General features: G+C 46.5%; 1 protein-coding gene across 1 annotated transcript in view; it reads right to left on the bottom strand.

The window, feature by feature from the left end:
* Positions 1–23,428, bottom strand: part of LOC134966678 (FXYD domain-containing ion transport regulator 6-like) — a 239,667-nt gene extending 216,239 nt beyond the window's left edge. Inside the window, exon 1 of the mRNA XM_063943603.1 lies at positions 23,195–23,428. The gene's annotated coding sequence lies outside the window, so the exon portion shown is untranslated. The remainder of the gene's footprint in view (positions 1–23,194) is intronic.
* Positions 23,429–23,688: the final 260 nt, after the last annotated feature.

Raw genomic sequence — 23,688 nt, 5'->3', positions numbered from 1 at the left:
ATTGCTGGAACTTTTTCCCATTATGGTCGCCTTGGAGATTTGGGGTGAGCGGCTTAGCAATCGCAGTATTCTCTTCTGTTGCGACAATCTGGGAGTCGTACATGCTGTCAACAATCAGAGAGCTAAGGCGCTGCGTGTTCTGCGTGTGTTGTCACAGCTAGTGCTGACATGCATGCGTTTCAACGTTTTGTTTCGGGCTCAGCATGTTCCTGGGGTTGAGAATGGCGTTGCGGACGCGCTATCAAGAGGGCAGTGGGATAGATTCCGATTATTAGCCCCAGAGGCTGATGCGGTTGATATGCCCTGCCCCTCTTATGTTTGGCAGATCATCGAGGCGGACTGGAGGGGCTAGCTGAGCTATCTCTTGACCCAGCCACTCTAAAGGTGTACCGTCGGGCCTGGAAGGAGTGGGAAGAATTTTCCCGCGACCAAGGGCCTAGAGGTAAGAGGAGTCGACGGTTGCTGCTTGCTTTTGTCTGGCAACTCTTCATAACAGGGAGATCGAGATCAGTAGTATCTCGGTACCTTGCAGGGATATCCTTTTTCTCAAAGTTAAAGGGTTTCCCAGATTTTACAAAGAGTTTCCTTTTAACGAAGGCTATCAAGGGGTGGGCGCGTTCAGCGCCGACTCCGCCAGATGGAAGGCGCCCTATCGATGCGTCCCTTCTTCCTTCACAAATTGGGGTAGTTGCAGAGGTGGCGGCCACGAGTTTTGAAGTACTCCTGTTTGAATTGGCATTTTCCATGGCGTTTCATGGGGCATTTAGGTTGTCTGAATTGGTCGCGGCTTCCAAACGGACGGATTCTATTATGCTGCGTTGCGATGTGGTAGTGGGGGATGGGTCTTTGCTGTGCAGGCTGCGCCGTTCTAAAACAGATCAGTTAGGTAAGGGCCGATGTGTCACTTTAGCGCCATCGGTTGATGGGAGGTGTTGTCCGGTGACATTGGCTAATCGTTATGTGGGGGTGAGAACTTTGGTAGAGGGTTCTTGGCTTCTACATTATGATGGTTTGCCTTTGACTAGGTATCAATTTAATTGGATGCTTAGGCGCTGCCTGTCCGGTATGGGCCTTTCCCCTCATGATTTCGGTTCGCACTCATTTAGGATCGGAGCCGCCACCTCCGCGGCATCAGCAGGGTTTTCGATGGCCGAAATTAAGGCTTTGGGCCGATGGAAGTCGGTTAGTTATAAGCGTTACATTCGGCCGTGTTCTGAATAAGTTTGTCGTTTGTTTTTACTAACAGTTCGGTTGTTCAGATGTGTTTCTGTCATTTCAGTCTTGTGTGTCTCCCCTGTCCTCCCTACTCGGATGGCTAGCTACTCGCCACTGTTGGCAGTGGGGGTCTGGAGTTCTTTTACAATTTTTTGCCTGAACTGACGGACTGAATTTGGCTTCTTAATATTTAATTCGGCTAATTGGATTCTAATTATAAGTCCCTCAGCAGGTTTTTAAGTTTCACCTCCAGCCGAGTTATTCTGTGTGAGCCTAACCCCCCCTCCCCCCCTTTTTTCCTTCCCTAATGCACCCCCCCCACCCTTCTCCTCCCTTCCCTCCTTTTATTATTTTGATTTATCCTTCTGTATCTTTATGTTGCTTCGATTGGCCTGAAGCTTGTTTCACAGGAAATTGAATTCCTTACAGAATTTTCTTTTTGGCAGATCCTCAGTATTCGAACAGTTAATTCACAACTTTCAGTTCTTTGGTGGGTTTAAGCGAAATTAATCTTTTTGCCTTTTCCCTCCTTGTAGGTTTGCGGAATGATAGGTTTGGCATTTGGGTGATTGGTCACTCATATTTTTGGGGCGGCTAGGCTTATGGCCTCAGACGGGGCGCCACGGTTTCCAATGTCGGCAGATGTGAGGTGGATAGGAGTGAGGGGTATGCTTTGGCGGGAGTTGAAGGCCAAACTTCTTGAGCAGGCTAGTCGGTTTGGTTTGCCTAGGATTTTGGTGATTCACTTAGGTGGAAATGATTTGGGGAAAGGAAAAGCGGTGGATCTACGGTTGTTGATGGTGCGCGATTTGGAGGAGATTATGATGGCTTGGCCGGGTTGTAGAGTGGTGTGGTCTTGTATGGTGCCCCGTTTATGTTGGCGAGGAGTGTTTGATTGTAGAGCGATTGATGGAGCCAGGAAGAAAGTGAATTCAGCGGTGGCTAAATCAGTTTTAGCGAAAGGAGGTGCGGTGGTTTGGCACCAAAGGATCAAATTTCGTTCTTGCCACTTGTTTAGGCCAGATGGCGTTCACTTAGCTAGAGAGGGATTGCATTTGCTTATTGAGGATCTGTTTTCGGTTGTGGGTTCTTTAGGTTAGGGGTATGGTGGCGGAGCGTGTTTCTGTAGTCAGAACCTCGTTGTTGGCGGGAAAGAACGGCAAGTTACCTGTTTTGGTTAGGAAATTGACTGGAGTTAGATTGGTGGTTGATTTTTAGGTGCGCTCACCTTCGTTGACTGGTATACATCTGCTAGACCACCTTTACGGGGGCAGCCTCACCACCTTTACGGGGGGTAGTCAAGAAGAAGGTTGAGTGGATACCTTTGGTGTTTTAGATGGTTTGATTTGGTCGGGGTTAAGTTGGTTTTAGCCGTTCTTTCGTGCCACCATACTTTAAATTTTATTATCTCATGCAGTCATTAGATTGCATTAGTTCATTTAAATAAATAGCTGACAATTTCTGCCAAAATTTATGTCTCCGTGTCTTTATTTAATATATAAAGTATTTTAAGTTTTGGTGTTATATATTTGAAAACACAGGGCAATCATCAGCCGATAGGGGGTTTATGAAATGTGTTATTCAATGCAGTGGCGTAAGTTCTCCCCAGTCGTCCAGAGGCATGATAAAATGTTTGCCCCCCCCTACAACTATACATATAGGGGTGTATACACATATATATATATATATATATATATATATATATATGTGTATACACCCCTATATGTATAGCATATAGGACCGGCACTCTCCTCTCATAGAAACTTTGCTCCGGTGCCCTCTGAAAATAATCAATAATCCAAATACCTTGTACAAGCAGCGGCACTCAGAGACTTTTAAAGGTGAGAAAAATATGAAAATTTAATCCATTTTACAATGTGTCCAGGCCAACGTTTCGGGGCACACCCGCCCCTTTGTCAAGGTGAACCAAAAGAACTTTTGGTTCACCTTGACAAAGGGGCGGGTGTGCCCCGAAACGTTGGCCTGGACACATTGTAAAATGGATTAAATTTTCATATTTTTCTCACCTTTAAAAGTCTCTGAGTGCCGCTGCTTGTACAAGGTATTTGGATTATATATATATATATATATATATATATATATATATATATACACACACGCCATATGTAAATATCTGGTACCCAGGGTGAACGGTAGCAGCGTACTCAGGTGCCTTTCACAATAGTAGTAGAGACACACACACACCTCTTTCACTTACACACACATGCCTTTTTCACTTACACACATGCCTCTTTCACTAACTCACAAAAGCCTCTTTCACTTACACACACAAGCCTCTTTTACTTACACACACACACGCCTCTTACACACACACGCCTTTTAATTACACACACTCAAATGCTTCTCACGTAAACCCCCCCACACACACACAACACACACCTCTTACTTACACACACTCACATGCCTTTCACCTACACACACCTCTTTCACTTAAGACACACACACGCCTTTCACTTACACACACACATGCCACTTTCACTTACACACACACATGCCACTTTCACTTACACACACACGTCACTTTCACTTACACACACACACACACACACACACGCCACTTTCACTTACACACACCTTTCACTTACACACACAAATGCCACTTTCACTTACACAATTACACACACGCCTCTTTCACTTACACACACACACAATTACACACACACACATGCCACTTTCACTTACACACACAACTTTCCTTTAAAAAACACAGACACAAACGCACCTCACAAAAACATTCACACACATAAAAACAGTGCTGCCAACATTTATTAAAGACAGCCCCGGTAATCAACCCTCCCCCCCAATACACCACACACAGAGTGCACTTGAGGCAGGTGGTGCCAGAGCCTACCTGTTGCTATCAGCAGGACAGAAGAAGAGAGTCCTTCAGCCGGCCAGCTCTATTTGATGTGCCTGTGATCAGCTGTGTGCTGGAGCTCCCCCTAGCTGCAGTCAGCTGCCAGCTCCTCTCTGTGGATACGAGGAGGCAGCTGCTGCTACCGTGTCATGACACTGACACAGCTCCTCCATCATTCAGTCAGATGCGGTGATGGATTGTCGGGCAGTGGGAGGCAATGGAGAAGTGCCCCCTGCAGGTCAGGAGCACGGCGGCAGCTGACTCCACTGCCTCCCACAGTTCCGCCACTGATTCAATGATGGGTATTGTGGCTAGTTGACAGCGAGCTCTCGAGTTGAGTGCATGAATGTGGTATAAAGAGGATTTGTGTCCAAATCCATTTTCTTGTAGTGTTCTATAAATGTGTTTATTATATTTTTATATATATATATATATATATATATATATATAAAATATATATATATATATATATATATATATAATAAACACACATATATATAGGAATGGGCATCATAGCATGGGCTTTCTCTGGGATCACTTTTGTCAATCCCCTTCTCCGCGAAGCATGCGAATTATGTCACTATTGTAAAATTCCGGTTCCAGCCAATTCTGGTTCCAGCCCGGTTACAGAATACATCCAAACTTTTCTAGTGAATTCAAAAAGACATTGGTGTCCACATGCCTAATGTTGTTCAATAGGACATTTCTGGATAGATAGCCGAGTACTGTGATCTGGGGCCATTCATCACCTGGCATCTACCTCAAAACACTTCTAATAAAGCTGCTGATTCTGCTAATACCATTTGGGAAGTGTGATAGACATCTTCGTTCATTATTGCGGCCGCTATCTAATCTGTGCATGCGCATTTAACATCCCAGGCATGCGCAGTGTGCGAGATTTAAAATACTGCAGAGAGCTGCTCCAGCTTTAGCCTACTGGGGGCCATAAGAGGAGCTGGTACATCAGCAGGGACGGATCTGAAAAGATCCCTCTCCCACACAAGGGGGGTATTTCAGAACCGGTCACTATATCGTGAAAAACACAATGGGCCTAATTCAAGGTTGATATAGCAAAAGCAAAATCTGCCTCTAATGGGCAAAACCATGTACACTGCAGGGGGGGCAGATATAACATGTACAGAGAGAGTTATACCCCTTTTCCACTAGCGTAGCACGGGTCGCAGCCGTGTCGTCTGACACGGCTGCGACCCGTGCTACAGCCCCCTGCAGACAGCGCTCACCAACCCGGCAATTGCCGGGTTGGTGACACGCTAGTGACGCGGCAGGGGCGGCGCTGGGAGATCACATGATCTCCCAGCGCCGCCCTCCCTATGCACTGTGAATGGGAGCCATGTCGCCTCGACACGGCTCCCGTTCACACTAGACAAGTGTTCAGGTAGGATTCCCGGATCACTTGATCCGGGAATTTGCCGGGGGACCTGTTTCCACTAGGGAAAAACACGGGTAAATGCGCGCCCCCACGCATTTACCCGTGTTTAAAAGAGCTAGTTGAAAAGGGGTATTGGATTTGGGTGTGGTGTGTTCAAACTGAAATCTAAATTGCAGTGTAAAAATAAAGCAGCCAGTATTTACCCTGCACAGAAACAATATAACCCACCCAAATCTAACTCTCTCTGCACATGTTATATCTGCCCCCCTGCAGTGCACATGATTTTGCCCATTAGAGGAAGATTTTGCTTTTGCAATCAACCTTCAATTAAGCCTAATGTACTGATGTTCAGTACGTTGCGTATGCACCAGACCTATACTGCGCTTGTTGGATGTAGTACTGTATAGACGTTAGTTGATTGCCAGCAGCCATTTTGTGGCAGGGAGGGTATGGCTAAGGTCTCTGTTTCACAAAACGAAGGTGTGTCACTTCCATATTGTGGGAGTGCTGAGGGCAGGGTCTCTGTCTTCCGATGAAGATTTCCTTGCTTCAGTGACGGAGCTGCTGTGGCTGGTCTGCGTAACCTCATGGGTTACTCCTCCGGCCAATGGTGTCGCAGGTAATACGATGCTGCGTCCTTGGATGCAACACACACGCATGCAAGAGGACCTTGATAAAGTCCTTAGATTAAGGACGGAACGCATTGATAATATATTCCACCACCTGCCGTGACAAATCTTCTATTGGTACATGTGCTCTTTTGGGAGATACAATAACTGTGGCCTTCTTGGAATACTGCCAGAGTCGCGAGAGAGAGCGCACAGAGTCACCTTTAACCGCTTCTCACGCTGTAACCATGACAGGGCGCAAGCTGCCAGTGCTGCACCACAGAAAGGCCCGATGTCTCAGCCAGGGCCGTAACTACGTGTGTGCCAAGTGGGCCTGGCACACAGCGCAGTTGCCCTGAGGGCGCACGGCCAGCGGCATATAATGAGTCAAATTGACTCATTACAAGCCACCTGTTCTGTGCTGTGCGCTGCGTAGGAGAGCATAAGCCGCGCCGGGCAGCGGAGAAGGAGGAGGAGGGAGGGGGACTGGAGCCGCAGCAGCGCTATTTCATTGCTAGTAAGCGCCGCTGCAGCAGCCCCCTCTCCTTCCGTATTGGCTGCCCGGCGCTGCTGTGGATGCTGGGATGCGGTTCCTCCATTACTACCAATGAAATAGCGCTGCTGCGGCTCCAGTACCCCTCCCTCCTCCTCCTTGTCCGATGCCTGCAACGAGGGAGCTGCCAGCACGAGGAGCCTGTCAGCGGGGAGATGGTAAGTATCTCTCTCTCTCTTTCTCTCTCTCTCAGGGGGACACCGTCTGCCGCAATGTGTAAAAAGGGGGCCTGGCTGCCGCAATGTGTAAAAAGGGGGACTGGCTGCCGTAATGTGTAAAAAGGGGACTGGCTGCCGCAATGTGAAAAAAGGGGTACACCGTCTGCCGTAATATGTAAAAAGGGGGCCTGGCTGCCGCAATGTGTAAAAAGGGGGCCTGGCTGCCGCAATGTGTAAAAAGGGGGACTGGCTGCCGTAATGTGTAAAAAGGGGGACTGGCTGCCGCAATGTGTAAAAAGGGGTACACCGTCTGCCATAATATGTAAAAAGGGGGCCTGGCTGCCGCAATGTGTAAAAAGGGGGCCTGGCTGCCGCAATGTGTAAAAAGCGGGACTGGCTGCCGCAATGTGTAAAAAGGGGGACACTGTCTGCCGATATATGTAAAAAGGGGGCCTGGCTGCCGCAATGTGTAAAAAGGGGGACTGGCTGCCGCAATGTGTAAAAAGGGGGACGCTGGCTGCTGCAATGTGTATAAAGGGGGACACCGTCTGCCGTAATGTGTAAAAAAGGGGACGCTGTCTGCCGTAATGTGTAAAAAGGGGGACTGTCTGCTGTAATGTGTAAAAAGGGGGACGCTGTCTGCTGTAATGTATAAAAGGGGCTCTACCTGGTGTAGTGGTGCTACTGTGCAGCGTAATTTGAATGGAGACTACTATGCACCGTAGTATGAATTGCTATTATTTTGTGGCCACTCCCCTACCCCATAAAGAAACGCCCCTATATATTTTTTACGCGCGCACTGCCCTTATCTTACATGGGGGGGGCGCCAATGTTGTTTCTTGCACACAGCGCTAAAATGCCTAGTTACGGCACTGGTCTTAGCCATCCGCATGGTACAAACTGACAGAGACCGGACTGTCTCTCGTCCACACTATCTATCTTGTTCCCTGGATGCAGGGAAGTACAACAGGCTGCGGTGAGTTTAGAAAGGTGGGCTATACAATCAGCTCTCTGCTCCCATACAGCTTTATTCAAACATCGTTTAAACCTCCCAAACTACTGGATTATACCGTACTCAGATTTCATCATTTGGGACTTTATTGAGACTACTGTCGCTATATCATGCTTTGGATGATCTGTTTGTTCATTATACTGGAGTATTTGTTTATGCATCTATTTGTACACCTCAATTTGGGTTGGTATGTGTGACTGATGGGTCACTATAGCGACGCTGGGATCCTGGCTTTGAGATGCCTGTCAGGGGTAGGGGAGCACAACGAAGCCCCTTGCAGGCTATGGGTGTCGTCAGGGCCGGACTGGGACTAAAAATAGGCCCTGGCATTTTTGAAGCACACAGGCCCACCTCTGTGACTCCTCCCCTTACTATTCCTGACTCCTCCCACTTATTAGTCTATGCTCTTACAAATATAATTAATATTCTAACAACATACAAGCGTACATAATTTTCTATTAAAATACACACAACCTGTGGTTGAAGTGGAAATTTTTAAGTGGGGGTATGTAAATGTGAAGTTTGTAAAGAAAAGGGGGAAAGGGGGCGTGGCCACTCAAAAGGGGGCGTGTCCTTCAGTGTAGTTTATCACACCATACACCCCTTATACGCATTATGCACCACAATAGTAGGACCCCTTATACTATCTAGTACTGGTGCCTCTTTCACATTATACCACACAGTATGAGCCGAAATTTACATTATATGCCCCCAATAGTGCAGTGCCAGATCCACAAATGCCCCCACAGTGCCAGGTATACAAATGCCCCCACAGTGCCAGGTAAACAATTGCCCCCACAGTGCCAGGTATACAGATGCCCCCACAGTGCCAGGTATACAAATGCCCCCACAGTGCCAGGTATACAAATGCCCCCCACAGTGCCAGGTATACATATGCCCCTCACAGTGCCAGGTATACAAATGCCCCTCACAGTGCCAGGTATACAGATGCCCCCACAGTGCCAGGTATACAAATGCCCCCACAGTGCCAGGTATACAAATGCCCCCACAGTGCCAGGTATACAAATGCCCCCACAGTGCCAGGTAAACAATTGCCCCCACAGTGCCAGGTATACAAATGCCCCCACAGTGCCAGGTATACAAATGCCCCCACAGTGCCAGGTATACAAATGCCCCCACAGTGCCAGGTATACAAATGCCCCCACAGTGCCAGGTATACAAATGCCCCCACAGTGCCAGGTATACAAATGCCCCCACAGTGCCAGGTATACAAATGCCCCCACAGTGCCAGGTATACAAATGCCCCCACAGTGCCAGGTATACAAATGCCCCACAGTGCCAGCCAATTGCCCCCACAGTGCCAGATATACAAATGCCCCCACAGTGCCAGGTAAACAATTGCCCCCACAGTGCCAGGTATACAGATGCCCCCACAGTGCCAGGTATACAATTGCCCCCACAGTGCCAGATATACAATTGTCCCCACAGCAGCCAGTGCTGCAGCTACTTACCGCTACTGCTGCTGCTGCTGCTGCTCCTCCGGGCTGTGAGGAACGGGGGTGAATCAGGAGAGCAGAGCGCCCGCCAGCGCGGCTGTGTCTGGTGCTGCGGCGGCTTCGTTCAAACCAGCCGCCGGTTCGTGAGCCAATCAGAGCTCGCGGACCGGCGGCTTCTGATTGGCTGCCGGTCCGCGAGCTCTGATTGGCTCACGAACCGGCGGCTGGTTTGAACAAAGCCGCCGCAGCACCAGACACAGCCGCGCTGGCGGGCGCTCTGCTCTCCTCTCCTGACAGCTGAGACATGCTGCTGCCGGACTGAGCGGCAGCGTGTCTCAGTGACCGCTGGACCGGCCCAAGTGGCCATCGGCCCTTCTGGCATTTGCCAGAAGTGCCAGATGGCCAGTCCGGCCCTGGGTGTCGTGGACACCAGGGCCGGTGCCAGTGTGTGCAGCGCCCCTATGCAAACTATAAATTTGCGCCTTCCCATATTTTACAAAGGGACAGCGCGCATCAAAAAGGGGTGTGGTCTCACAAGGAAGGGGTGTGGCCACACAGTAGCACATCCCTGATCAAAACTCACCAAACTTCCAGCAATTTATACTGCTGCGCCCATGTATAATGCCTACATGAACCCTTGGGTTCATATATGTGTGTGTGAAAATCTGGCTCTGATACGAACCAGTGCCATTTACCTCGCCGCACATCACTGAACCCCCCCCCATCCCCTCCCACAAATAATGAGTGTAATGGTGCATACAATGATTTCGACTTATGGCCGATGTCGGCTAGAAACTGCATCGGAGGCATGAGCCTCCCATCTAGCCAATATCGACCCTGCCTGCACAGTCTATTTTTTCTTACGATGCCGATCCCGCGGAAGCGCACATCGCCATCGCTAAAAGCATGCACACGGTGCGATCTGCACTAACTTTTCTTACGATTTTGACTATATAGTCAATCGTAAGGACAAATCGCACCGTGTGTATGGGGCTTAAGGAGAATGAGCCACATGCTATTAGCCCTGCTGAATGGCAATCAGTATGATATGCCGGCTGACGGGATCCTGGCATTCATATAATACCGATGCCGGGATCCCAATGAGAAGACGGACAGGGGTGAGTGTGGGGTGTTCTTCCCTAACTCTCCCTGGCTGCAGCCTAACCCTAACCTCCCCCCTTAGTGCCTAACCCTTACTATCCCCTGGCATACGCGCACGCAGGGGGGGGTTCCGAGTACCTAGAAACCCCCCCTGGTCTCCGATCCATCGGCGCTCCCGTCCAATTTTTTTTTTTTTTAATGAGGAGAAGCTTATGCAGCAGCTCCCTCCTCTTTACACTGTCCGAGTGACAGTGTGAACCTGGCTGCTGCCACTGCTGGCTGCCTGTAGGGGGAGCTGCAGCGAAAGCGCGCAGCTCCTCTCAGGCAGTTCAAGCCGGAGAGGAGGGGGTTCTGTTCAATGTTAATGGATGTGTGTATTGCTATGTAAAATGTATAGTGTGTGTGTATTAATGTATGTATGCTAAGTACATGTATAGTGTGTGTGTGTGTGTGTAACTATGTATGTTTGCTGTGTGCATATATAGTGTGTGTATGTATATATGCTGTATGCATGTATACTGTGTGTATGTACAGTATGCTGTGTGCATGTATAGTGTGTAACTATGTATGCTGTGTGTGTGTGTGTATGTATATATGCTGTATGCATGTGTACTGTGTATGTGTTGTGTGCATGTATACTGTGCGTGTGTGGCTGTGTGCATGTATACTATGTTTGTATTTTTGCATGTATACTGTTAGTATGTATACTGTGTGTGTGTGTGTGTGTGTGTGTGTGTGTGTGTGTGTGTGTGTGTGTGTATGATGTGTGCATGTAAACTGTGTGTGTACACATGTATGCTGTGTAAAGTATGTGTGTATGTCTATGTACAGATGTTCTGTGTGTGTGTGTGTATGTACGTATGTATATGTGTGTGTATGTATATATATATATGTATATATATATATATATACATACATACATACACCTTGTGCAGTGTGCTGGCTACTCAATTACGAGCACACACACACATACACGCGTGCGCACGGAAACCCCCCCATGAAAATCCTGCGTTTGCCACTGCCTGGAGATGCCTAATCCTAACTGCCCGTCCCTGCTGCCTAAACCTAAATCTCCCTCCCCCGCAGCCTGACCCTAACACTCCCTGGGGGTGCCTATCTCTAACACTCCCTTCCCGCTGCCTAATCCTAACCTGAGGTTCCCTCCTTGATCCACAACCAATCCCCCAATGTAACTAATTGTACTGTATCACTAGCTTGGATCTCATTAAGTGGGTGACCTATTGGGGCCTCTCACAGCCCCGTTGACCCCAGTGAGTGGTATGCTTTCAGTGTGTATAACAGGATGGCTCCAAATATGGAGGAGGCTACATACAGTATAAACCTCCCTGCATCCAGCAGCAGCAAATGCTGCACACTCTGCCCCGAGCAGTGATATGAGGACTGGCAGCAATGGATTTTATCTTCAGCTCCCAGACAACTCTCTATCTGGCAGGGGGTGCTGGGTGACTGGAGGGAACCAGAGATGGCAACCAGAGAGGGAGAAGGCTCTGTGTAACACCTCCCTCACCTCTGCTGGCTGCTATGTTTTCTTACACTACTCCCCCCTGCCCCCATCCCCCCCCCCCCCCCCCCACCAACACACACACACACACACACACACACACACACACACACACACACACACACACACACCCGGCCATAGGCAAACTAGGCAAATGCCTAGGGCGTTTGGAATGCCTAGGGGCATAAACAGCTTCTGCTGATTAAAATGATACGCGGCATGCCTATATTCTGTGTGTGACTGCGGTTGTATCTGCATATGAAATGCTATGTTACAGTGTATAACTGGAAATCCGTATGCAGGTATAGTCACAGTCGCACACAGAATATAGGCATGCCGCATATCATTTTGATCAGCAGAAGCTGCTTGTGCATCCTAATCACATTGGAATACAAATGTAATTGCCCAGCGTTAGCAGAGAGGCCTAGAGCTTCCAACTGACTCATGCCAGGCATCTCCTGCTGCATGACGTATTGAGTCAAGATGTATGAGGACACATCTGTATCCAAGCATAGGCAGAGGTCACAGTGTTAGTGGCTGAGTGAGTGCTGTATGTGGGTGGGTTGGTTGTACAATAGTGTTCGGCATATGTGTAAGGGGTGTCATGTGTATAAATGCATTAATAATGAGCGGCATATGTGTAAGGGGTACTATGTGTGTCATTATGTATATAAGGACTAGTGATGTGCACCGGAAATTTTTTGTGTTTTGTATTCGGTTCCGCTGCCGTGTTTTGGATTCGGACGCGTTTTGGCAAAACCTCCCTGAAATTTTTTTGTCGGATTCAGGTGTGTTTTGGATTCGTTTTTGTTTTTTTTAAAAACCCCTCAAAAACAGCTTAAATCATAGAATTTGGGGGTCATTTTGATCCCATAGTATTATTAACCTCAATAACCATAATTTCCACTCATTTCCAGTCTATTCAATTTCTGAACACCTCACAATATTATTTTTAGTCCTAAAATTTGCACCGAGGTCGCTGGATGACTAAGCTAAGCGACCCAAGTTGCCGACACAAACACCTGGCCCATCTAGGAGTGGCACTGCAGTGTCAGACAGGATGGGCGATTTAAAAAATAGTCCCCAAACAGCACATGATGCTAAGAAAAAAAGAGGTGCACCAAGGTCACTGGATGGCTAAGCTAAGCGACCCAAGTGGCCGACACAAACACCTGGCCCACCTAGGAGTGGCACTGCAGTTTTCTAGCAGGAGGATGAGTGCTTCCATCCTCATGTGAATCTGAACCACTAGCCATGAACATAGGCCAGGGCCTCAGCCGTTCCTTGCCACTCCGTGTCGTAAATGGCATATTGGCAAGTTTACGCTTCTCATCAGATGCTTTTAATTTTGATTTTTGGGTCATTTTACTGAACTTTTGTAGTATACTTGACGACACAGAGGTATAGCAATGGACTACTGTACCGTACTGCTATATATATACTGGTGGTCAGCAAAATTCTGCACTGTCCTCCTACTATATAATACTGCGCACAACTAAAATGCAGCACAGGTATGGATGGATAGTATACTTGACGACACAGAGGTAGGTAGAGCAGTGGACTACTGTACCGTACTGCTATATATTATATACTGGTGGTCAGCAAAATTCTGCACTGTCCTCCTACTATATATACTGCGCACAACTAAAATGCACCACAGTTATGGATGGACAGTATACTTGACGACACAGAGGTAGGTAGAGCAGTGGCCTACTGTACCGTACTGCTATATAATACTGGTGGTCACTGGTCAGCAAAATTCTGCACTGTCCTCCTACTATATACTACAATGCAGCACAGATATGGAGCATTTTTCAGCAGAGAACGTAGATATTTTCAGCAGACTGAGCACAGATATTTGCAAGCACACTGAGCACAGATATTTGCAGCACACTGAGCACAGATATTTGCAGCACACTGAGCACAGATATTTGCAGCACACTGAACACAGAAACTGAGAGAACGCTGCACGTCCTCTCCCTATCATCTCCAATGCACGAGTGAAAATGGCGGTGACGCGCGGCTCCTTATATAGAATACGAATCTTGCAAGAATCCGACAGCGGGATGATGACGTTCGGGCGCGCTCGGGTTAACCGAGCAAGGCAGGAGGATACGAGTCTGCCTCGGAACCGTGTAAAATGGGTGAAGTTCGGGGGGGTTCGGATTCCGAGGAACCGAACCCGCTCATCACTAATAAGGACATTAATGATGTGCGGCGTATGTGTAAGGGACATTATGTGTATAAGGGACTGCTGTACCTGAACCTCCTATAAGGACAGATAAGCCTAATATATATTTATTTCTTGTACGTTTGCATTGTTACTATTTGTATGGTCTATATGAAAAATATTTGACGTACCAGTTTTCCATGTGAACAGATAAGCCTGATTGAATTTTATATCTTGTACGCTCACACTTCTACCATTTGTTTTTATGTGTTGCATTAAAATTTGTAAAAACCTTTTTATCCCTGGCTGTGGATTTTAAATTATGGGATTTGTTCATCCCTGTAAGGTTTTTATATACAACCATATTTTTGCTGATTAATGGTATAAAAACGGTACGCGCTATGTTATATTTCCTTTATCTCTTTTATGTACCAATATTGGTCTCGTGACCGAAGAGAAATACATGCCCCAGATAAGTAGTGTCCACTTTTCCTTTCACATTGGGTATACACTATATTTATTTATCTAGACACTAGAAGGCGCCCTTATCTCTATTTTTTAAATCTCACTATATGGGGTATATTTACTAAGCTCCCGATTTTGACCGAGATGCCGTTTTTTCTTCAAAGTGTCATCTCGGTTAATCTCGGTCATTTACTAAACACTAATCACGGCAGTGATGAGGGCATTCGTAATTTTTTGCAAGTTCAGGTAAAAAATTACGAATGAATACACCATCGGTCAAAACGCGGCTGTTTAAGTATGAATCTCGGTCATTTACTAAGAAGTGCAAAGCCAAAAAAGAACAAACACTGCCGTCAAAAATTACAACTCGTAAAAAAGTGCTTAAAAAAAACAGACCTTTTTTTTTTATTCGTGATTGGATAGGCATGCACGGATCCATGAGATCCGTGCATGTATATCAGTGGGAAGGGGTGGGAAAGTGCTTATTTTTTCAAAAAAAATTGCGTGGGGTCCCCCCTCCTAAGCATAACCAGCCTCGGGCTCTTTGAGCCGATCCTGGTTGAAGAAATATGGGGAAAAAAATGACAGGGGTTCCCCCATATTTAAGCAACCAGCATCGGGCTCTGCGCCTGGTCCTGGTCCCAAAAATACGGGGGACAAAAAGAGTAGGGGTCCCCCGTATTTTTAAAACCAGCACCGGGCTCCACTAGCTGGACAGATAATGCCACAGCCGGGGGTCACTTTTATACAGCGCCCTGCGGCCGTGGCATCAAAAATCCAACTAGTCACCCCTGGCCGGGGTACCCTGGGGGAGTGGGAACCCCTTCAATCAAGGGGTCCCCCCCCCCCCAGCCACCCAAGGGCCAGGGGTGAAGCCCGAGGCTGTCCCCCCCCATCCAATGGGCTGCGGATGGGAGGGCTGATAGCCTTTGTTGTAAAATAAAAGATATTGTTTTTAGTAGCAGTACTACAAGTCCCAGCAAGCCTCCCCCGCATGCTGGTACTTGGAGAACCACAAGTACCAGCATGCGGCGGAAAAACGGGCCCGCTGGTACCTGTAGTACTACCACTAAAAAAATACCCAAAAAAAGACAAGACACACACAACGTGAAAGTATAATTTTATTACATACATACATACACACATACATACATACTTACCTATGGCCCCACGCAGGTCGGTCCTCTTGTCCAGTAGAATCCAAGGGTACCTGTTGAATAAATTATACTCACGAGATCCAGGGGTCCAGGCTCCTCGGCAAATCCAGGGTTAATCCACGTACTTGTTAAAAATAAAAAAACGGTATTCCGACCACGAACTGAAAGGGGACCCATGTTTGCACATGGGTCACCTTCCCACGAATGCCAGAAACCCACTTTGACTTCTGTCTAAGTGGGTTTCTTCAGCCAATCAGGGAGTGCCACGTTGTAGCACTCTCCTGATCAGCTGTGTGGTCCTGTCCTCACTGACAGGCAGCACACGGCAGTGTTACAATGTAGCGCCTATGCGCTACATTGTAACCAATGCTGGGAACTTTCTGCTCAGCGGTGACGTCACTTTAGGTCAACCGCAGGGCAGAAAGTTCCCATCATTGGTTACAATGGAGCGCATAGGCGCTACATTGTAACACTGCCGTGTGCTGCCTGTCAGTGAGGACAAGAGCACACAGCTGATCAGGAGAGTGCTACAACGTGGCACTCCCTGATTGGCTGAAGAAACCCACTTAGACAGAAGTCAAAGTGGGTTTCTGGCATTCGTGGGAAGGTGACCCATGTGCAAACATGGGTCCCCTTTCAGTTCGTGGTCGGAATACCGTTTTTTTATTTTTAACAAGTACGTGGATTAACCCTGGATTTGCCGAGGAGCCTGGACCCCTGGATCTCGTGAGTATAATTTATTCAACAGGTACCCTTGGATTCTACTGGACAAGAGGACCGACCTGCGTGGGGCCATAGGTAAGTATGTATGTATGTATGTGTGTATGTATGTAATAAAATTATACTTTCACGGTGTGTGTGTCTTGTCTTTTTTTGGGTATTTTTTTAGTGGTAGTACTACAGGTACCAGCGGGCCCGTTTTTCCGCCGCATGCTGGTACTTGTGGTTCTCCAAGTACCAGCATGCGGGGGAGGCTTGCTGGGACTTGTAGTACTGCTACTAAAAACAATATCTTTTATTTTACAACAAAGGCTATCAGCCCTCCCATCCGCAGCCCATTGGATGGGGGGGGGGGGGCAGCCTCGGGCTTCACCCCTGGCCCTTGGGTGGCTGGGGGGGGGGGGACCCCTTGATTGAAGGGGTCCCCACTCCCCCAGGGTACCCCGGCCAGGGGTGACTAGTTGGATTTTTGATGCCACGGCCGCAGGGCACTATATAAAAGTGACCCCCGGCTGTGGCATTATCTGTCCAGCTAGTGGAGCCCGGTGCTGGTTTTAAAAATACGGGGGACCCCTACTCTTTTTGTCCCCCGTATTTTTGGGACCAGGACCAGGCGCAGAGCCCGATGCTGGTTGCTTAAATATGGGGGAACCCCTGTCATTTTTTCCCCCATATTTCTGCAACCAGGATCGGCTCAAAGAGCCCGAGGCTGGTTATGCTTTGGAGGGGGGACCCCACGCATTTTTTTGGGGGATTTTACATTGTTTAATTAAAAAAAAAAAAAAAAAAGAACCCCAGCACGGATCACACAGATCCGGCCGAGATTGATTGTAAAAAAAAACGGCAGTGTTTTGCTAATCACTGCCGTAAAATTAGGTTAAAAAAAACGAATGACATCGACATCGGAAGAAAAGAAAAACACGAATACGACAGCTTAGTAAATCCATCGTAATAAATTCAAAAAGTTGCAGTTTTACACTGTCGATGTCATTCGTGATTGAACTTTGACCTATTTTCGGGAATTACGAATGTTAGTAAATGTACCCCTATGTGTGTGTTCCAAGCACATGTTCTTCTGTTTAAGGTTGCTGCCACTCGTTTTTAAGAGGAGTGTCAATTCATTTAATTAATTTTAAATTAATTTTTTATTTTATTTTATTATTAATAAATTCTCTACCACGTGCTTTAGTAGTGCAATTCCGAGTGTCACCTGGGCGCCTCCGCATCTATTTTTGTTATGTGTATAAGGGCATTAATAAAAATTTGGCATAATGTGTAAGGCGCATTATGTTTATAAGGACATTACTAATGTGTGTCATATGTGTAAGGGGCATTACTGTGTGGTATTATGTGTAGAAAGGCATTACTAATGTGTGGCATTATGTGTATAAGGTGCTCTACTGTGTGTCGTAACATATAGAAAGGGCACTACTGAGTGGTCTAATGTGAATAAAGAGCAATACGGTGTGTTGTAATGTGAATAAGGGGCACTACTGTAAGGAGCACTGTATATAAGGTAAAGGCATTACTAATGTGTGGCATTATGTGTATAAGGTGCTCTACTGTGTGTCGTAACATATAGAAAGGGCACTACTGTGTGGTCTAATGTGAATAAAGAGCAATACGGTGTGTTGTAATGTGAATAAGGGGCACTACTGTAAGGAGCACCGTATATAAGGTAAAGGCATTACTAATGTGTGGCATTATGTGTATAAGGTGCTCTACTGTGTGTCGTAACATATAGAAAGGGCACTACTGTGTGGTCTAATGTGAATAAAGAGCAATACGGTGTGTTGTAATGTGAATAAGGGGCACTACTGTAAGGAGCACTGTATATAAGGTAAAGTAGTACTACTGTGTGATGTAACGTGAGTTAGGGACACTATGGCATGATATAATGTGAATAAAGTTGCACTACTGTGTGGAGTAATTTAAATTGGGGGTACTACTGTGTGGCCATGCCCCCTCCTAGCAAGAACACTCTCCTTTTTGGGCTGTGTGCTGAATGTGCACACTGTTTCTATTTAAAAAAAATTGGAGGTAGGAGGAGCAAAATAAGGACTGCTGTGGGTGAGGGGGTGATGGTGCTGGGATAGGGGCACAGGGTCAGAGGCGGAACAAGCGATGGTGCTAGGAGGCTCCAGCCAAAATTTTGCCTAGGGCATCATATTGGTTAGGGCCAGCTCTGCACACACACACACACACACACACACACACACTCAGTCACACACGCACATACTAAACAAACACCTGTCTCCTTCAACACTCCCAACACGCAGCACAGATCTTCTTTCTGTCCCTCTCTCTGGCAGCCTGATCCGTGTAGCACCGCACCCTCAGCGCCGAGAAGCTCCGTCCCCACTTTTTGGCGAACGCAGTCAAGTAGGGAAGTACTGGAGGCTTGAAGCTGCTAGCGCCTGTCACACAGTGTGACTGACAGGCGCAGCAGCCACCAGCAGCAGGGGACAGGATCAGCACAGGGATGCAGAGCAGAGAGAGCGCAGAGTGCCTCTCCAGCCTGGCAACTCCCTGCTTTGCATCCCTTTGCTGAGCTGGTAGCGCTGGGGCTGGTGGACACCCACAAGTGGGAATAGTCCCTGCTAGTTGGCATGTCGACTATCGGGATTGTCAGGGGGCGGGATCCCGGCGTCGGTATTGTGACCGGCGGTTTCCTGACCGCAACTACACACAACTACATCCCCTCAATTTGCATGCAAGGTCTTTAAGATCTATATTCATACCGACTGTCCCCGGATAGACACGACTTTTTCATTTCAATTTGTCACGGCAGGAACACAAGCTCCATAATTATTTCATTATATGGAATTTTTTATATGTTCTATCTTTTATGTGTTTCGTCTTTGTCTAATACATTATTAATTATTTATACCATTAAAAGCCACTTTTGTTGGTTTATTTGAGAACAGATGTATAAACTATATTATCACCATTCTATCAAACGCCCACTGGCGCAGTCATTGTTAATTGCTTTTTGTGTTTGCAACTTTTTCCCTAGACCAATTAGCGATTTGGTCTGAGTGATTTACTGCAAGTGAGAGTAAAATTTTTTAGATTGTCATTTCTACATTAGAATTTCACAACGTCTACAGCACATGCGCAGATCTCCAGGAAAATGGCGCAGAGGCCATTTTCCAAGTGATTTTTCTACTGCGCAGCACTGCTGCTACCCCACGGGACCCTTGAGGGTGAGTATTAAAAGTAATGGGTGCAGGGTGTGCAGTTTTTGCCCCCCTGGACTCTGGGGGCCAGTGTGCACCGTACACACTGCTCTCATTCTAAATACGCCAGTGCAGACACCTCCTGCTGCATTACCATATCTGAACTTCGCTGCTGCTGTGTAAATTGCAACTTGTGAAGACATTCAGGGGCCGCAGACAAGTTCAAAAATAGCTTTTTTTGGAACTTGCTGAATTAGATATTTTTACGCCCCCTTTCTAAAGTATATGGGACTAACTTCTGGAAATCTCCTGCTATGTAACCAGGAGATACCGGTGTTGTCTCCAGTATTACAGATGAATGGAAGTGATACTTAGGCGGGGGGGCTCTGGGTTCTCAAAGGTGCTGAATCAAATCTCTACTTTTTATCTTAAAATAGCGATTGTCTCCAACTTTTCACCTCAGCGTTGGTGAAAAGAATTTTGCGATAAAGCCTATTGAGAGATATATATAAAGGAGAGGGATGGGGGGTAGCGACCAACGGTGTCTATAATAAAGTTGCAAGATATTTAAATATTTAAAACATTTATTACAAGTTTATAAGACTTTTTTTTTTTAAATGGGATAAAAAGTAAGTACACACTATGTAAAAAGATATAAAGTGCAAGATATTAAAAGAAGGTTCTTATCTGAGTCAGAGGTCGGCAACAATACCCAGCGCGTTTTTGACTTCATAAAGTCTGTATGACGGAGCGCGATGGGAATATAATATTTAAATATAACAAAAAAAAATACTTTTTAAACTATATTAAATAAAAATAAAAAAATAAAAACAATTATATGAACGGTTTTGAAGGGATAAATCATCAGTTAAGTGGGTAAGTATGGAACAACTTTCTCTGTAATAAATCTGCATTTCTAAAAATCTTGGAAATTATATTTTAAGTACCGGTGTAATTTGCGCAAAGGTCAGCAGTGATATTGGTTTTGCTGCGACTGATGACAGAAATGATAAGTAACCCAGTCTTATCACAAACAGCTTCCATAATGATCTTACTATCATCAATTTCTCAATTATCTGGACTGGAAAACTTCCCTATAAATTGGTTTATACAGTAATAATAGGCATTTTAGTGGCAATTACGCTGCCTGCACAACCTCTCTCTGCGACCACAGAACTTTCTGTCATGGGAAGCCGGGCTCATATTTCCTGGCAGCCTTCTATAAATATAGAGTGTGGTAGGGACACAGAAGAGACAGGCAGAGCCGGGAGTCGCACAGGCTGTGGTTGCAGGGAGAATCTGAGCCTTGAGCTGTGTGCTATCACATGCAGGCAGCAGAGGGAGGGAGGGAGCAGGGCAGATAATACCAGTAAGACAGTGGCAGCATAATAGAACTTGAGGATTAGCGTGTGACACTGTCTAAGGACATTGGAACCTTCGGAAAGATTGGATTACTTAACCCTATATATACCCAAGGATAAACAGGGTATCAGAATGATAACAATGATTAAAAAAAAAATAAAAAAAATCCCCCACTCCATCCCATTATCTCAATGCAATAATCGTGGTCGACAAAGTGTAATCCCACGGCGGCATAGAACCTCAATGATTGCTAACAGTGTGCTGCTGTACTTCCACACTCCAGCGGGAATGCAGTAGATCACTGGGCATTACATTAGTTACTTAGGGGTCTATTTACTCAGCATTGGATGGAGGTAAAGTCACTGGAGATAAAGTACCAGCCAATCAGCTCCTAACTGTCATTTTTCAAACACAGCCTGTGACATGGCAGTTAGGAACTGATTGGCTGGTACTTTATCTCCAGTGACTTTACATCCACCCAAGGCTTAGTAAATAGACCCCTTACTTCATTCAGTTGTGATTGTGAATGGTGGATGCATCATGAGGGTAATTCAGAGTTGATCGCAGCAGCAAATTTGTTAGCAGTTGGGCAAAACCATGTGCACTGCAGGTGAGGCAGATATAACATGTGCAGAGAGAGTTAGATTTTGGTGGGTTATTTTGTTTCTGTGCAGGGTAAATACTGGCTGCATAATTTTTACACTGCAATTTAGATTGCAGATTGAACACACCCCACCCAAACCTAACTCTCTCTGCACATGTTATATCTGCCCCCCCCCCCCCCCTGCAGTGCACGTGAGGGGTCATTTCGAGTTGATTGCTCGCTAGTTACTTTTAGCAGCTGTGCAAATGCATAGTCACCGCCCACGGGGAGTGTATTTTCGCTTTGCAAGTATGCGAACGCGTGTGCAGCCGAGCGGGACGAAAATGTTTTTTGCCGTTTCTGAGTAGCTCTGGACTTACTCAGCCCTTGCGATCACTTCAGTCGTTTTTGGTCCCGGAATTGACGTCAGACACCCGCCCTGCAAACGCTTGGACACACCTGCGTTTTTCCAAACACTCCCAGAAAACGGTCAGTTGACACCCACAAACGCCCTCTTCCTGTCAATCTCCTTTGCGATCGGCTGTGCGAATGGATTCTTCGTTAAATCCATCGCCCAGCAACGATCCGCTTTGTACCCGTACGACGCGCCTGCCCATTGCGGTGCATGCGCAGTAGTAACCTGTACGCTGCGCTGCGAAAAACGTCAGTGAGCGATCAACTTGAATGACCCCCATGGTTTTTCTCAACTGCTAACAAATTTGCTGCTTCGATCAACTCTGAATTACCCCCAAGTACAGTAACCTCCTCTTCTTTCTATGACAGCCATGACAACTAGAAAATCTATGCAAATCATTATATTCCTTTCCAACTACTCCTGATGATCTAAATGTGTTGCTCATTTTTTTTTAATTAATATCATTTCAAGTTACAGATTGCATGTCCTGGTGAAGATTGTGAACAAGCTAAATTCAGTTTAACAAATTAATTTCCACTGCGCTGGAGGCGGAGCATCCATGTTTTCCACATGCCACGCTCCCTAGGTGGACATAGAACATTTCAACATCCTGGGTGATATGATAATACAGACTGGGTGATGTAATACAGTCATCAATCATATGCAATTTTTTTTTATACAGTCTACTTAAGGACGAAACACAGAATATGCCCAGAGAATAAGATTGCTTCCAAAACACACAACACATTAAATGGTTCTGAACAGTTAATTGAAAAAAAAAATCATTAAAAATAATAATAATTTTCAGGGACACCTATAACTGTGACTGGCCGCCTGTAGATTATGCGGATTTAGCGCTGTACACTATAAGCATGGGTTGTTGAGGCATTATGGGAAGGAGAATACCTTCCTGTACAGCATTTTGTCGCTGTGCCCTGCAGACGTGTACACAGAGAAAGCAGTGTCTAGGTACAGATCTGTGGAATAACGCTGGAGAGTATAAATAGACTACTGTGAAATCATGCTCACACTTAATTTACCAGCCCCCACTTTTTCCTTTGTTACTTTTCTCAGAGATCTCCCTGCATTTTCCTGATCAGCTTGCATGCACATATAGATTGAGAAGTTTCAGTCCTCTGCAGGCAGCCAGAGCACATAGGGCATGGGTACAGCAACGACTGGAGTGAGAAGGGTGGTCTGTTTCTCTCTCACAGAAACATAGGTTTTCCTTTCCATCTTTCTCTCTTACCTCTCAGCGCAGTTTTTCTTCTCTTTCCTTCTCTTTCCCGGTACCTCTCTACGTCCTCTGATCTTTCTTTTTATCCAACGTATTTCGGTTTCTTTTTTTGTGCAGTTTTCTCGATCCTGTACTCTTTATCGTTTCATTCAGGGCTGCACAGTTCCCTTGTTTGTTTCCCCCTTCCCGTCCGGTCCGGAGTTATGACACACAGCTGCCACTTACTAGTGGAACAGCTGCAGCTCTCCCATAGACTGGAATCTTTGCTATGGGAAGTACCATGGGTGTGAGCAAAGGATTATGGGACATTTGTTAACACGCTGCAGCAACACACTACACACGTTATTACTAGAGATGAGCGGGTTCGGTTCCTCGGAATCCGAACCCGCCCGAACTTCAGCTTTTTTTACACGGATCCGAGCGACTCGGGTCTTCCCGCCTTGCTCGGTTAACCCGAGCGCGCCCGAACGTCATCATGACGCTGTCGGATTCTCGCGAGGCTCGGA

This window comes from Pseudophryne corroboree, chromosome 10 (genome assembly GCF_028390025.1).
Source record: "Pseudophryne corroboree isolate aPseCor3 chromosome 10, aPseCor3.hap2, whole genome shotgun sequence".
NCBI lineage: Eukaryota > Metazoa > Chordata > Amphibia > Anura > Myobatrachidae > Pseudophryne > Pseudophryne corroboree.
This window is presented reverse-complemented; position numbering and strand designations above follow the sequence as displayed.